The 16,296-nt window shown below is 40.7% G+C and overlaps 1 protein-coding gene across 1 annotated transcript in view; it reads left to right on the forward strand.

Annotated features, from left to right (window-relative positions):
* The window catches only part of ZNF280D (zinc finger protein 280D), a 107,953-nt gene that overhangs the window by 11,052 nt on the left and 80,605 nt on the right, over window positions 1-16,296 (forward strand). Inside the window, 1 exon segment of the mRNA XM_060178188.1 lies at window positions 7,039-7,101. The gene's annotated coding sequence lies outside the window, so the exon portion shown is untranslated.

Here is a 16,296-nt window from a genome sequence, read left to right on the forward strand (position 1 = left end):
CAGCTCACTCAGGCTGCCTCGTGCAGCCCTGCTCCGTTAGTTCACACAGCCTTACTCTTCAGCATTGTCTTCCCTGGCTTGCCTTTGGAAGGGGAGGCTACAGCAGTGGAAAGGAATGCAGACTTTGGTATCTGCCTGTTGTACACTTGCTTTCTTTATATAAGAGAACGTTTACATCCGTAGCAAAAATTTTCTATATGAACTGGACAGTGACTAGCAGATTTTGTAAACAATCAAATTTACAAATTTGGGTTCATAGAAAGAGATTGTTGATGCCAGAATTTGTTATGTCTAAAAAAACTTGAAAGGCATAGTCACTACATAATCCTGCTTCAGACAGAAACACACAAATGTTTTGCAACTGAGGAACTTGCATGTGTGTAGTGCTGTTGAATGACCTGGCCTTTTTTTTTTTTAAATATTTTATTTTATTTATTTATTCCCTTTTGTTGCCCTTGTTTTATTGTTGTAGTTATTATTGTTGTTGTCGTCGTTGTTGGATAGGACAGAGAGAAACGGAGAGAGGAGGGGAAGACAGAGAGGGGGAGAGAAAGATAGACAGACACCTGCAGACCTGCTTCACCGCCTGTGAAGCGACTCCCCTGCAGGCGGGGAGCCGGGGTTCGAACCGGGATCCTTATGCCGGTCCTTGTGCTTTGCGCCACCTGCGCTTAACCCGCTGCACTACAGCCCGACTCCCCCCCTTTTTTTTAACTGATAAACTTGTGGACTGACAGGCAAGAGAGAGAAAGAGATACCAAAGCAATGCTCTGCCATTCGTGAAGCCCCCCTGCCCAGGTGCTGTCCATGGTACTTTCATGTGGTGCTGGGGATGGAACCCAGAATGTCCCATGGTAAGGTGTGTGCTCTGTCTGCTGAGCTCTCTCTTGTTCCTTCCCTCAAGTTATCTTAGAGATAAAAATAATGAGTTGAGTTTCATGTTGACATGTATCAAAAATGCATGTTTACACTTTTCATTTTTCCAAAGCAGTTTTCTTTTAAGGATTTGTTTTATTTTTAGTTATTGCTGTTTACCATCTAGATCAAAATGAGCTATTTTTTTTTCATATTTTACCTTAAGTAATTACGCAATATAAATTATTTTACATAATTTACTGCAGACCAAAGAGATAATGTAAACTCTTTAGAGCTTTTAAACAGTAAACCTTTTGGACTTGGAGAAATTAAAAACAAAAATACATCTTATGCCTCTTATATTCCAGCCCTCTCCCCTTACCCTTCCAATGAATATGCATTGCATTGTGGTGGTGGTGGTGTTTTGGCAAATATTCTTATTACTATTGTAGCACACAATTTTTTTAAATCCAAAAAACAACATCTTCCTATATTCTTTTCACTTTGAGATCTGTGCCAAAGAACATTGTGTTTAGTCCCTACAAGTTCTCTGCATGGGCAGTATTCTTTCCTGCTGAATTGCAGTTTTGGAATTGAAGCGTTCTCTGTATCGAGACTAGTCGTCGCCTGCCTATCTGCCACGTATCTGGCACGGGTAGCTCTGTCCTGTCTCAGTACGTCTGTGCCTGCATCACTCATTTTGTCCTGTAGATCTCTTCAGGTTAATTTGTGCAGGCTTTTAAAAATCATGGTGCCTGAGAATGCACTTAGGAGAGAAGAGTAAACAGTTTTTGTTAAGGCAGTAAGAATATTCAAGTACTGAAATCCATTCATGTGCAACTGAATTCTCTTTCCTCCTATTTGTGGACATTTATAGAAGTTCAAACCTTTTTTTTTTTTTTTTTTTTTTTTTTACTTTTACTAAGCAAAAATTTCTTGCTGGCTAATATTAAACCAATTCTAAGCTTATAAAATATATATACATATATATATTCACAAATTGTATTTTTGACAGAATTTTAAAATTCTTTAGTCAGACGATAATTGTGCATTGGTATGATACTTGAGCTTTTTGGTGAATTGGTTTACCATAATAGCCTCATTCTCATTATACACATTTCTGGTTTGGTTTTTCTGGTTTGGTGTACCAGGATTAGCATCAACTGATTTTTACAATCATGAATGTCTTTCTTCTTGATGTTTTCACATGTAATATTTTATATATAATTATTATTGAGTCACTGCTTTAACTTAGTGCTATCTATGCTCATCCCTTGAATATACCCTGACAGTTTAAAATAACTATTTTATTCCTTCGATTAACATATACACAAATATATATGCTCATCCCTTGAATATACCCTGACAGTTTAACTATTTTATTCCTTCGATTAACATGTACACAATTTTTGACTAGTTGGTATAGCTAGGCAGTATACATCTTTTATTTTATTTTATTTTTTTATTCCCTTTTGTTGCCCTTGTTTCATTGTTGTAATTATTGTTTTTGATGTCATCGTTGTTGGATAGGACAGAGAGAAATGGAGAGAGGAGGGGAAGACAGAGAGGGGGAGAGAAAGACAGACACCTGCAGACCTGCTTCACCGCCTGTGAAGCGACTCCCCTGCAGGTGGGAAGCTGGGGGCTCGAACCTGGATCCTTATGCCGGTCCTTGTGCTTTGCGCCACCTGTGCTTAACCCGTTGCACTACCGACTGACTCCCCATTCTGAAAATTTTTTTTTAATATTTACTTGTTTATTTATTCCCTTTTGTTGCCCCTGTTTTATTGTTGTGGTTATTATTGTCGTTGGATAGGAGAGAAATGGAGAGAGGAGGGGAAGACAGAGGGGGAGAGAAAGACACCTGCAGACCTGCTTCACCCCCTGTGAAGCAACTCCCCTGCAGGTGGGGAGCCGGGGGGTTCAACTCCCCCCATTCTGAGTTTTTATATCTACTTTTTTAAAAAAGATTTTATTTATTGATTGATGAGAAAGATAGGAGAGAAAGAACCAGACATCACTGTGGTACATGCGCTGTTGGGGATCGAACTCAGGACCTTGTGCTTGAGAGTCTAGTGTTTTATCCACTGTGCCACCTCCTTGACCACTTATATCTAATTTCTTAGGTTGGGGTCTGATGATGGTTTATTTTAGTTTTAGGAAGTAATCAACTTTTTGCTGCCTAGGAAGAGTTCAGACCTGAATAGTCCCACCATTCCTGGTGGATTTACTCTTCCTCCCCCTCTTCTCCCTCCTCCCACTCCTCACTCTCCTCTTCCTCTTTCCCTTTTTCTTCTTCCCCCTTCCCCTCCTCCTTCCCTCCCCCTCCTCCTCCTCTTCCCTCTCTCTCCAGGTAGAAGGTGAAGGATAGAGAGAGATACAGAGAGGAGAGACAGTACAGTAGCACTTGGTTGTGAAGCTTCCCCTGTGTGTGGTGTCCCCACGTGACTGCCAGAGGCTCTAACAGGGTGACCTCAAGCATTGCGAAGTATGTCCTGTCACGGTGCGGCTCCCACCCGCCCCCATCTTTTTCTTTTTGCCAAGTTTGGAATTTCTTCTGCATTACAACAGCCTGAATGCCTTTCAGTTGATCTTCATTTTGCCCAAAGCTAGTAACTAAGCCAAGGATGACTAGTCTATGAAGTAATCTGCTGTTTGTTTCTAGAAAAAGGTGTGTTCCCTGTTTAACTGGTGATTGTTGTCTTTGGCAAATCTGAAAAAAGGAAGACTTATTCATTCAGTTTTAGGTCTACTTAATCCTTGTCCTGTGCTTTGTTTATTCACTCTACTTTTCCTATTCAGGGTTTAGTCAAATTATTTGACTTTCAACTCTTGAATTGCTAACTGTTGATAAAGAGATCTGTGTAAACATAATAGAACATGGAATATTAAGCATTGTGGGGGGAAAGTAAACAAGAGATGTCCCAACTTAGACTGAATAGAAGAAGGTAAAGAGGGTGGTGGTGCACCTGGTTGAGTGCACACTATTACTATGCACAAGGTCCTGATTCAGGCCTCTGGGCCCTCCCTCCCTGTCTTCCTCTTCCTCTCTCAAATTCTCTCTCTCTCCAGTAAAATTAAAAGATATATTAAAAATTGGCAGGACATTTTTGTATACTATTTCATCAGTATTCGTTATGACATGAGATAGATACCCTCACAATTTCTCATTTCCTTTTTTTGTAGTATTTTAGTGATGGCAGAAAGTTTATTCAGGGCCAGGAAGATAGCTCAGCTGGGAACATGTCAGCTTTGCCTATGTCACCCTGCCTCAAGCCTGGCTCTCCACCACACTGGGGAGAACTTTGGGGCTTGGCTTTGAATAAGCACAAGTGTGTTGCAGTTTCCAGTGGAGAGAATAAGGACACAGAACTCTGGGGGTGGGAATGGTGTGGGACTGTACCACTGTCATTTTGTAATTTTGTAAATCACTAAAAAAAATGTTAACCTACCTGCATCACTCATTACATTGTACCTGATGGATTCTAGAAAACATTTGGATGCAGTAGATTGATTACTTAGTTTGTTCAAATTAAAAGTGTAGTTTCATCTCTCTTTCTCTCTCTCTCTCTTTTAATTATACTTATTTATTGGATTGAGACAGCCAGAAATCGAGAGGGAAGGGAGTGATGGGGAGAGAGAGAGAGAGAAAGAGACAGACAGACAGACAGACACCTGCAGCACTGCTGCTTCACCACTTGTAAAGCTTTCCTCCCGACTGGGGGCTCGAACCCAAGTCCTTGTACATTATAACATGTGCACTCAACCAGGTGCGCCACCACCCAGCCCCTCGTTTCATTTCTCAATATTTTCAGTTAGGATACTTTTTTTAAAAAAAAAAAAACAAAAAACCTGAACTAATAAGAAATGCCATTGTTAGTCTAATCAAAGCTTTCCATTCCTGTGCTAGGTGGATGTACTTACAAGGTTGGAAAGATCCTTAGGGATCTTGAAAGTGACCTTTTCCAGTTATACAATGCTTGGATTTTGTTGGTGATCTCCCACATCTGTAGTTGAGATCACTGCCTGGTATTTTAATTGCTAATTGTTCTGTATGTATATTAAGCTGAAACCCGACTCCCTGTAATTTGCTCTTTTGTTTCCAGTGGAGGCAGATAGTGTGGTTGAAATGGCTGGCCTTTGAAGTGCCTGGGCAAGTGCTTCACTTCTATAATTCAATTTACATAGCTGTAAGTGGGGATAATAATAGTATCTGCCTCATAGGAGTTTTTGAGAATTAGCTGAAACAATTGTGCACTTAATTAATTAGCTTAACGGTAACTACAATGAATAATAACACTTTCTAATTATAATAGCCTATGGTAATATGTAATAAATTTGATGGTTGTATGAAGTTCGGTACCAGGTATGACATTCTTGTCTACTCAAAAAACTAAATATTAACTTTTATTATTATTGTTTCCACTTCAGGGGTGGTAAGTATGTGAAAACTAGTGGAAGGTAAGGGCTATCTGAGTGAGATTTGTTTGTGTAGTTTAGGCTTGGTGCAGACATTCTGCCTCCAGTGATAAAGGAGGTTTCTCCTCTTGTCAGATAGGAGCAGGGTAAGATTTTCACAATGGGAAATGTTATGCTCTACTTTTTAGGGCGAGAGAGGAGAGCTCTTCTGTGATTTCTGCTTTTTGATAGCCCTCAGTTCAAAACAGTTCTTCAGAGTTTTTGAGGTAGTGTTTTCTGACCCGTTTAGACTCATAGAGTTTATCTAGATTCTAATTCTAGAGGATTGAAGTGATTCAGTGGTTACCTACATTCAGAGATTGAAGTAGGGACGCTGGGGAAGCTGGTCTCTTTGCTCGTTCAGTCTTTTCTTTTGGATGTAGGTGGAGCAGCGCACGTCCTACTTTTTAATCATTTTGAAATGACATTTACATTTTTCAGTTTATTAAGAAAATAAACCTACGTAGTGGTATTCTCCCCCTCTTAGGCCCCCTTTTCCAAGGGAACATTTACAGAAGGCAGTATTCTACTTAAAATACAAATTGGAATCTTTCAGAAGTTGAGTGATATTGATAGGTTGTCTTCTGAATTTTTCACTATTATAACTGATAGTGATTAGATGTTCCTAGTAAAATGGTTTGTGTAGTTGGAATATGATTTTTAATAGTGTATGATTTTTAATAGTGACGCCAGACTGATTAAAAAAATAGTTTAACAAAATATTCTATATGGAGCAACAAAAAAGATGTATTTATTCGATCATCTGTTTAATATCTGTAATAAAATTTTAATAAATGACCTTATAAAATTTCATAAATACTGTCACTTTATGAAATCAAGCTCTTTTTAAAATTATATATAGGTTTACTGTCTATAAAATAAGGTTCCTGTTGTGTGATTTGCCTATTGCCTACCTAATTTTTTATAATTCCCATGATAAATATGCAGAGGATATCAAGTAATACGAATTAGTTTTAAAAAGTACACTTCTTTCACAGATGTATACTTTTAATATAATGAACATTAAGTTAAATCAATTTTCTAATATTGCTTTGAAATAGCTGGACATTTTTAAGGGTTGACAAGGTTAGGGCTGAAGCTAGATTTGTTTTTTTCTGAAAAATATTTTATTTTGATGAGACAGGAAGACAAGAGAGAACAGAGCATTGCTTCCCTCTGGCTATGGTGGTGCCTTAAGCATGAAAGTCTAGTGTACAATCACTGTACTATTTCCCTGACTTGGAAGTGAGACTTTTACTCATAGCTAAGAATCTACTTTAAATCCTTTAGTCTATTTGTGATTAGAATTCTGAAATTATAGACCTTCATTTCAATATGCCATAAGTGATAGTGATTACAAAATTGTTTATAAAATTATAGACATAGAACATAGATACTTTAAAGTCAATGAATTATTTGAATGCCAGAATTTTTTTTTTAATTTGAGTGGAATAAGTGACAGACCAAACTTTTCCAAGTAGTGCCCAATGACCCTTGTGTAATCCAAATCATTCCACTTAAACATTCTAAGATTATAAGCAAAAAAAAAAAAAAAGATTATAAGCAAAATTATTAAAATGTTTCTTAGAGCTGGCATGGTGATCTTAGGCTAAATTTGTGAGTTAGTTGATTTTTTTTTTTTGTACACTAATCTTATATACAATTTAAAGTTTCACTATTTGAAATGATCATATTAATTTCTTGTTCTTTATTTCTCTCTTTAAGCTGATCATATCTGCTGTTGAGGTTGCCAGCTTTTTGGCTAGGAATGCAACTCTTCATTTTATGGTGAGAAAGAAATTAAAGTGTGATAACAATAATAACTACAACAACAATAAAAAACAAGGGCAACAAAAGGGAATAAACAAATATTAAAAAAATTAAAGTGTGATTTTGTTCCTCACATTCTTATTCTACTCATAATCCTCTTATTTAAAATAAATTAAAATACAGAAGGAGAAAACACAAAGTAAAACTTAGACGAGGGTTGGTGTAATTGCCCCAAAGCAAAGAACTCTGGAGAAGGGTGGGGGTGAGGGTTGGAGAAGTCTGGAGGGACTTTAGGGTCCTGGTGCATGATAGTAGAAAGGACCTAAGCTGGGGGTGAGAGTTTTGCAGACCGCTATTATGGGCAGATGAGAAACTACCTATGTGTCAGCAACTACTGTAATCCACTAGGGGCCCCCCCCAGTAAAATGATGAATTGCAGGTGAGGGGTCGCTTTGCAAGCTGTGAAACAGGTCTGCGGGTGTCTGTCTCTCTTTCCCCCTCTGTCTTGACCTCCTCTTTCAGTTTCTCTCTGTCCTATCCAGCAACAATAACAGCAACGGCAATAATAATAGCAATAACAACGATGGAAAGAAAAAAAAGATGGCGACCAGGAGCAGTGGATTCATAGTGCAGGCACCAAGCCCCAGTGATAACCCTGGAGACAAAAAAAAAAAAAAAAAAATTGCAGATGTACATATAAAGTGAAAGAGTGTTTTTTTTCCTTACATATTCATATCTTTGAATAGGCTCCTATTTTATCCTATGAGCCCAGCAATGTATACATTAGCAGTCTTAACAAATTATAGGCTTGTGTGTTATACTTGTATAAGGATTTAAACTTGTGTGTGTTTTAGCTGGTATATAAATGCTTCTCAAAAGATGAAAATACAAGTATATTTGATAGCTACCTTCTAGAAGATAAAATTTATAAAGTTAAAATGTTATCTTGAGAAGTACTATAATGGGGAGTCGGGCGGTAGCGCAGCGGGTTAAGCGCACATGGTGCAAAGTGCAAGGATCCGTAAGGATCCCAGTTCGAGCCCCTGGCTCCCCACCTGCAGGGGAGTCGCTTCACAGGCGGTGAAGCAGGTCTGCAGGTGTCTGTCTTTCTCTCCCCGTCTTCCCCTCCTCTCTCCATTCCTCTGTCCTATCCAACAACAACATCAGTAACAACAACAATAATAACTATAACAGCAATAAAACAAGGGCAACAGAAGGAAAAGGGAATAAATATTAAAAAAAAGAAGTTCTATAATGAAGAGCTTATATGCCAAAATACTATCTATTTAGCTGATGGTTTGTCAGTTCTAGTATGCTAATAAAATTGTCATCATTTCTTTAAATTTCTTAAGGTAGGATTTAACATAATTAAATTATTTCAAGATTTATTGAGTGCCAGGCAATAAATAAGCTTGATACCATCTCATTTAGTCTTTGGGCCAGGTAGCGGCACACCTGATTGCAGACATGTTACAATGTGTAAGGACCAAGGTTCAAGCCCCCAGCCCTCATCTACAGGCAAAAGCTTCACTAGTGGTGAAGTAGTGATGCAGGTGTCTCTTCCTCGCTATCTTCCCCATCCCTCTTAATTTCTGTCTCTATCCAATAAATTAATAAATAAAGAAGTCAAACATAGATGACTTTACATATGCATAGATATACTTGTTTATATGGTAAAGTGCGGTATAGAGGTTTTCTAGCTTCCTAAGGTCATACAGCTAGGTGGTTGAGTCTGAATCTGAAGCTCACACTCGTCACAAAGGTTCAGTGTTCATGGTTAGAAATGTTTGAAGTTCCCAGTAGTAAACTGTTCTATTTCAGCAGTGCAGAGGATTCAAAAGAGGGGAGGGGAGGTGGCAAGGGGTTGAGGAACCAGTGTCCTATGGCTTAGGGAGATGGCACTTTGGGTGTTAACACTTATCATGGGGAAATGTGAAATTGTACCCCTGTGACAACACTCTTGTGAACTAGTATTTCCTCTGTAAAAACAAATTAATAAAACCATGTTTAAAGTACAAAGTATTGGGCTTCTGTAAACCTTAGAAGCCATTCAGTTGAACTAAGAGCCCGAGACCCAGAACTGTAAGGTGACTTGGCTGGAAGTTGTGGCAGTGACTTGTTTCTCCTGGCTTCTAGCCCGGTGCTCCCTTTTATACTCAGGCCCTGCAGTTGTGGTTTGCGGAACTGCTTGATCTCCTTTATCAGAGAGTAAATAGGACTCTATCTGTAGTATATAGCACACCTGTGCTGTAATATGTTCTGGCTACCAGATCAAATGCCTTATCTTTGTCATTTAAGTAACGACATTGTGCCAGGTGGTATCTATCAGTGGATAAAAGTGAAATTTTCAAACAATTAAGAACTTAGAGCCACATTTCCCTTGATAAAAAACTTGTAAAAATATCATCTTAGTTTAAATTTAGATTGGTAAGTGCAGAAACAACAACAAAAAAATAGAATAGGAATTATAGTGATGCAATATCCCAAAGGGAATAAATTATATGCTTTTAGTTTTTGGTAAGCTGGTTATTTGGAATTCATTTTTCACCACAGAAACAGATGTGTTAAACACTGAATTGTATGTGTGTCAGTCACTGAAGGAAGCCCAGTGTTCTCTTCCTGGCTGTTTTGTGGCCAACTCTGAGCTGCCTGAGACTTTGTAAAGCTTCGAGGTGCCACTGCATATCTGTGCTGGGTATTGCATTTCAGTGGCAGCCGATTTAGTCTTCCAGAGAATTCTTTTTTTTAGATTTATTATTTTTTTCTTTTTTATATTTATTTATTTTCCCTTTTACCTTGTTTTTTTTTATTGTTGTAGTTATTGTTGTTATTGATGCCGTTGTTGTTAGATAGGACAGAGAGAAATGGAGAGAGGAGGGGAAGACAGGGGGGGAGAGAAAGACAGACACCTGCAGACCTGCTTCACCGCCTGTGAAGGGATTCCCCTGCAGGTGGGGAGCCGGGGCTCGAACTGGGATCCTTACGCCGGTCCTTGCACTCTGTGCCACGTGGGCTTAACCCGCTGCACTACCGCCAGACTCCCAAGAATCCTTCTCCTTAAGCATCACAGTTCCAAAGTGGGAATTTGTGGGGTTTTATGGTAATGGTTGTGGCATACTCCCGTGTCTGAGGTGCCTAAAAATTGCCCTGAAGCTTCTTGTTTGTTAACTGGAGTGACACATGGCAGTAAGTCACACTTTTTTTTTTTTTTTTTTTGCCTCCAGGATTATCTCTGGGCTCGGTGCCAGTACTACGAATCCACTGCACCTGGCGGCCATTTTTTTTTTTAAAGATTTTATTTATTTATTAATGAGAAAGATAGGAGGAAAGAGAGAAAGAACCAGACATCACTCTGGTACATGTGTTGCCGGGGATTGAACTCAGGATCTCATGCTTGAGAGGCCAATGCTTTATCCACTGCGCCACCTCTCAGACCACCATTTTTTTCCCATTTTATTGGATAGGGCAGAGAGAAATTGAGAGAGGAGAGGGAGACAGAGAGGAGGAGAAAAAGACAACTTCAGACCTGCTTTTGTTTTATTTATTTTTTTTTGATTTCTTTATTGGGAAATTAATGTTTTACGTTCGACAGTAAATACAATAGTTTGTACATGCGTAACATTTCCCAGTTTTCTGTATAGCAATATAACCCTCACTAGGTCCTCTGTCATCCTTTTTGGACCTGTATTGTCCTCCCTACCCACCCCAGAGTCTTTTACTCTGGTGCAATACGCCAATTCCAGTTCAGGTTCTGCTTGTGTTTTCTCTTCGGAACTTGTTTTCCAACTTCGGCCTGAGAGTGAGATCATCCCGTATTCATCTTTCTGTTTCTGACTTATTTCACTCAACATGATTTCTTCAAGCTCCATCCAAGATGGGCTGAAAATGGTGGAGTCACCATTTTTAACAGCTGAGTACTATTTTATTGTGTATATGTAATTTGCTCAGCCACTCATCTGTTGGACACCTGGGTTGCTTCCAGTTTGGGTTATTACAAATTGTGCTGCCAAGAACATATGTGTACACAGATCTTTGTGGATGGGTGTGTTGGGTTCCTTAGGATCTGTCCCCAGGAGGGGAATTGCAGGGTCATAGGGTAGGTCCATTTCTAGCCTTCTGAGAGTTCTCCAGACTGTTCTCCACAGAGGTTGGACCAATCGACATTCCCACCAGCAGTGTAGGAGGGTTCCTTTGACCCCACACCCTCTCCAGCATTTGCTGCTGTTACCTTTTCTGATGTATGACATTCTCACAGGAGTGAAGTGATATCTCATTGTTGTCTTTATTTGCATTTCTCTGACAATCAAAGACTTTTAGCATTTTTTTTTTTCATGTGTTTCGGCCTTTTGGATCTCTTCTGTGGTGGATATTCTGTCTGTGTCCTTTGGACGGGATATTTGTTTTCTTGTTGAGTTTGGCAAGCTCTTTATATATTCTGGTTATTAGCCTCTTGTCTGATGTGTGGCATGTAAAGATCTTCTCCCATTCTGTGAGTGGTCTCTTGGTTTGGGTAGTGGTTTCATTTGCTGTGCAGAAGCTTTTTAATTTGATATAGTCCCATAGGTTTATATTTGCCTTAGTCTTCTTTGTAATTGGATTCGGTTCATTGAAGATGTCTTTAAAATTTATGTGGAAAAGAGTTCTGCCAATATTTTTCCTTTAAGTATCTGATAGTTTGTGGTCTAACAACCAAGTCCTTGATCTACTTGGAATTTACTTTTGTGTTTGGTGAAATACAGTGGTTCAGTTTCATTCTTCTGCATGTTTCAGCCCATTTTTTCTAACACCATTTGTTGAAGAGACTCTGCTTTCCCCATTTAATAGTTTCAGACCTGCTTTTGAAGCATCCCCTCTATAGGTGGGGAGCAAGAGCTTGAACCAGGATCCTTGCCCGCGTCCTTGTGGTTGGTACTATGTGCGCTTAACTGGGTGTGCCACCACCTGCCCCTCTCCATGGCAGTGATGTTTTTTTTTTAATCCACCATTGTCCCAAAGGAATGTTAGTAGCTTTGCTGTATAATACAGTAGCTACCAGCCAATTGCAGTTTTTGAGTATTCTGGGTCTAGTGAAGCCAGGTGATGCTGCAACTGTTTGAGTGCACACATTACTATTTACCAAGACCCAGGTTCAAGCCTGTGGTCCCCACCTGCAGGGAGGAAGCTTCACAAGTGGTGAAGCAATGCTGTAGGTATCGTTCTTTCCTTTTCTATCTCTCCTTCCCCGTTCCCTCTCAATTTCTCGCTCTCTCTATGCAATAAATAAAGATAACAAAACTTAAAAAAAAGAAACATCTATTGAGGGCTGAGGAAATAGCATAATGCCGGAGACTCTGAGGTCCCAGGTTCAATCCCCAGCACCATCATAAGCAGAGCTGAGCAGTGTTCTGGACTCTGTCTCTGTATCAGTGATGCAGAGGTAGTCCTTGGTCATGGATATTTTACATATAGACAGGTCATTCATTAGTTGAACATTCGTCCACTAAGTCTTGGATTTCTGCTCAGATACTTGTATGACCACTTAACAAAAATATAAGTCAGTCTCAGAACATGTAATGTGACTTAAAAGATTCTGCATTCTTGACTGGGGGAAATAGAGTATAGGACTTGCACCTGTGAGCCTCCTGCTTTGACCCCGCCCCCCCCCCCCCCCCCATTTTGCATGTGCTGGACTGGTTTCTCTTTCTCTCTCATGTCGCACTCAGTTAAAAAAGCCAAACAAGCAGACAGAACAAACAGAACTCATTCATGCTAGAAGTAGTTCCGTTATGCTGACCCGGAATGGCCATGCATTCATCTACTTGACATACTGCATTGATTTTACTTAAGGGACAGGTTACACCTATTCTGACAATTGAGTTAAAGAGACTTAGCCAGTCAGACCTGAAAACTAGGTGAGGCTATGTTTCTCATATAGTAGTTCAAGAAATACAGCAGTAACTTCTGTAAAATGATGCCTTTCTTCTTGGAGACTCATTCAGTTCAAATGAGTTAGAGAATTGAGAGCAGGAAAACTTTTTTTTTTAATTTATTTTTTTGTTTAAGAAAGGAAAAATTAACAAAACCATAGGGTAGGAGGGGTACAACTCGATACAATTCCCACCACCCAATCTCCATATCCCATCCCCTCCCCTGATAGCTTTCCCATTCTCTATCCCTCTGGGAACATGGACCCAGGGTCGTTGTGGGTTGCAGAAGGTGGAAGGTCTGGCTTCTGTAATTGCTTCCCCGCTTCTTCTTCTTCTAGGCTTCTTCTTCTAGCATTTGCCCTTCTTCCGTAGCCAGTCAACAGCGTCAGGTTGAGCCTGATGTCAAGTTTCCAGACCTCCTTTGAATCTGGAGAGGTGGCAGTCGTTGACTATGTGGGTCATCGTCTGTCTGGAGCCGCAGGGGCAGTTCGGGTCGTCTCTGGCTCCCCAGCGATGGAACATAGCGGCGCACCGGCCATGGCCTGTTCGATAGCGATTGAGGAGGGCCCGATCATAACGTGCTAGGTCAAAGCCGGGTTGATGCTCGCAGGGGTCTGTGATGAGGTGTTTGTTCTTGACCTCAGCTGACTGCCAGCTCTGTTTCCAAGAGACTGGAACAGACAAGTTCAGTGTAGGCGTAGGGGACCAGATTGGGTGACGAGACGTCAAGCGTTGGACAGGGTGGGCGAAGATATCCGCGTAGATTGGCAGGTCCGGTCGAGCGTAGACGTGGGAAATGAACTTAGATGATGCCGCATCCCGACGAATATCTGGCGGGGCGATGTTGCTAAGAACTGGCAGCCACGGAACCGGGGTGGAACGGATGGTTCCAGAAATGATCATCATGGAGGAATATAATTTGGAATCGACCAAGTGGACATGGGGGCTACGGAACCATCCTGGGGCACAGTATTCTGCAGTGGAATAGCATAATGCCAGAGAGGATGATCGTAGTGTGGAAGCGCTTGCGCCCCATGAGGAGCTGGCCAGTCTTGCAATGATGTGATTCCTCGCGCCCACCTTTGCTGCAGATTTTATGAGATGTTCGTGAAATGACAGAGTGCGATCGAGAGTAATGCCAAGATAGACTGGCTGGGCTTCATGCCGGATTCTCGTATCGCCAAGCTGCACATTAAGCTCACGCGAGGCCGAGGCATGGTGTAGATGGAAAACAGATGATACCGTTTTTGCAGTGCTAGGGATTAGTCGCCATTTTTTACAGCTTCCCTGCTGAACATGGACGTTGACTGGTCGGTCCATACTCCCAGTCTGCCTCTCTCTTTCCCTAGTAGGGTGGGTCTCTGGGGAAGCGGAGCTCCAGACACATTGGTGGGGTCTTCAGTCCAGGGAAGCCTGGCCGGCATCCTGATGGCATCTGGAACCTGGTGACTGAAAAGAGAGTTAACCTACAAAGCCAAACAAATTGCTGAGCAATCATGGACCCAAAGGTTGGAATAGTGGAGAGGAAGTGTTAGGGGGATACTCACTGCATACTCTAGTGTACTTCTGCTTTCAGGTATATATTTTGCACTAGTTTAAGGATACGTGTGCACATATGCTCTCTCTCACAGAACCTGGTGTATATCTAGGTTTTGGGACTTTGTTAGAAAGTAATCCACCTGGGATAGAATTAGAAAATGCTATGAAAGGAAAGGTCTCACCCGAGTAATGAAGCTGAAGGGTAGTCATTCCACACCTGAAGTCTCTGGACACAGTCTGAGCTGAAGCATGTTGAGGTGGCAATCGTTGTGTTGATTAGGTTGCGATCGGCAGATGCAATATTATTTGATATGGATTGGGAGAGGCATGTGGGAAAGTGGGCCCTATCCTAAGGTTCCAGGACTAGGGGAAGTAGAGGCTGTATAGTGGAGATGTGAGGTTCCTGCTGTCTTAGGGTTCAAAAGACAATGGATAGTTAATGTTATCATCACATTATTTGGTAATTGGGTTAGCTTTGAAAAGTCCTTTTGTAAGGGTTTGCTGTATAGTAGTACCCAGTATCTTGTAAATAGCTGTGCCACTGGTTGCCTCTGATCTATTTGGTCTAGGCTTTTGAGAGAGTCCGCATATCAAATATACAGCCTATATATTAGGAAGACTCAGTCTGTGTTTTAAAAACTTCAAGACATACAATTAATTCTCCCCCTCTCATATTAATTAACTGGTGATTTATATGACTACACTTTACTAGGAGTGTACATAAATACCATTCCCACCACCAAAAGACTGTGACCCATCCCTCCCACCCACTCCCACCCCCCACCGGCCCAGGAAGCCGCATGTCTACCCCTCACCACAGGGTTTTTACTCTGGTGCCCTACTTTCAATTTAGTCAGATCCTGCTTTTAGTTTCCCTTTCAGATCTTCTTTCTCAACTTCTGTTGATGAGTGGGATCATCCCATACTCATCTTTATCTTTGACTTAGCTCACTTAACACAATTCCTTCTAGCTCTGTCCAAGATGGGTCAGAGAAGGTGGGTTCATTGTTCTTGATAGTTGTATAGTATTCCATTGTGTATATATACCACGGCTTTCTCAGCCACTCATCTGTTGTTGGGCACCTGGGTTGTTTCCAGGTTTTAGCTATTATGAATTGTGCTGCTATGAACATAGTAGTACACACTTCTTTTTGGTTGGGTGTTATGGGGTCCTTGGGGTATAATCCCAGGAGAGGAATTACTGGATCATATGGAAGGTCCATGTCTAGCCTTCTGAGAGTTTTCCAGACTGCTCTCCACAGAGGCTGGACCAATTTACATCCCCACCAGCAATGCAAAAAGGTTCCTCTGTCCTCATAGCCTCTCCAGCATTTGTTGCTGCTGTCCTTTTTGATGTATGCCATTCTTACAGGAGTGAGGTGGTATCTTAGTGTTGTCTTAATTTGCATTTTTCTGACAATCAGTGACCTGGAGCAGTTTTTCATATGTTTGTTAGCCTTTTGGATCTCCTCTGTAGTGAATGTTTTGTTCATATCCTCTGCCCATTTTTGGATGGGGTCATTTGCTTTTTTGGTGCTAAGTTTGCTGAGCTCTTCATATAGTTTGGTCATTAGTTTCTTGTCTGATGTATGGCATGTGAAGATTTCTCCCATTCTGTGAGGGGTCTCTTTGTTTGTTTAATAGTTTCTTTGGATGTGCAGAAGCTTTTCAATTTGATGTAGTCCCATTGGTTTGTTTCTGCTTTAGTCTTCCTTGCAATTGGGTTTATTTCATCAAAGATGTCCATGAGTTGTAGGTGGGAAAGTGT

This window comes from Erinaceus europaeus, chromosome 18, assembly GCF_950295315.1.
Source record: "Erinaceus europaeus chromosome 18, mEriEur2.1, whole genome shotgun sequence".
Taxonomy (NCBI): domain Eukaryota; kingdom Metazoa; phylum Chordata; class Mammalia; order Eulipotyphla; family Erinaceidae; genus Erinaceus; species Erinaceus europaeus.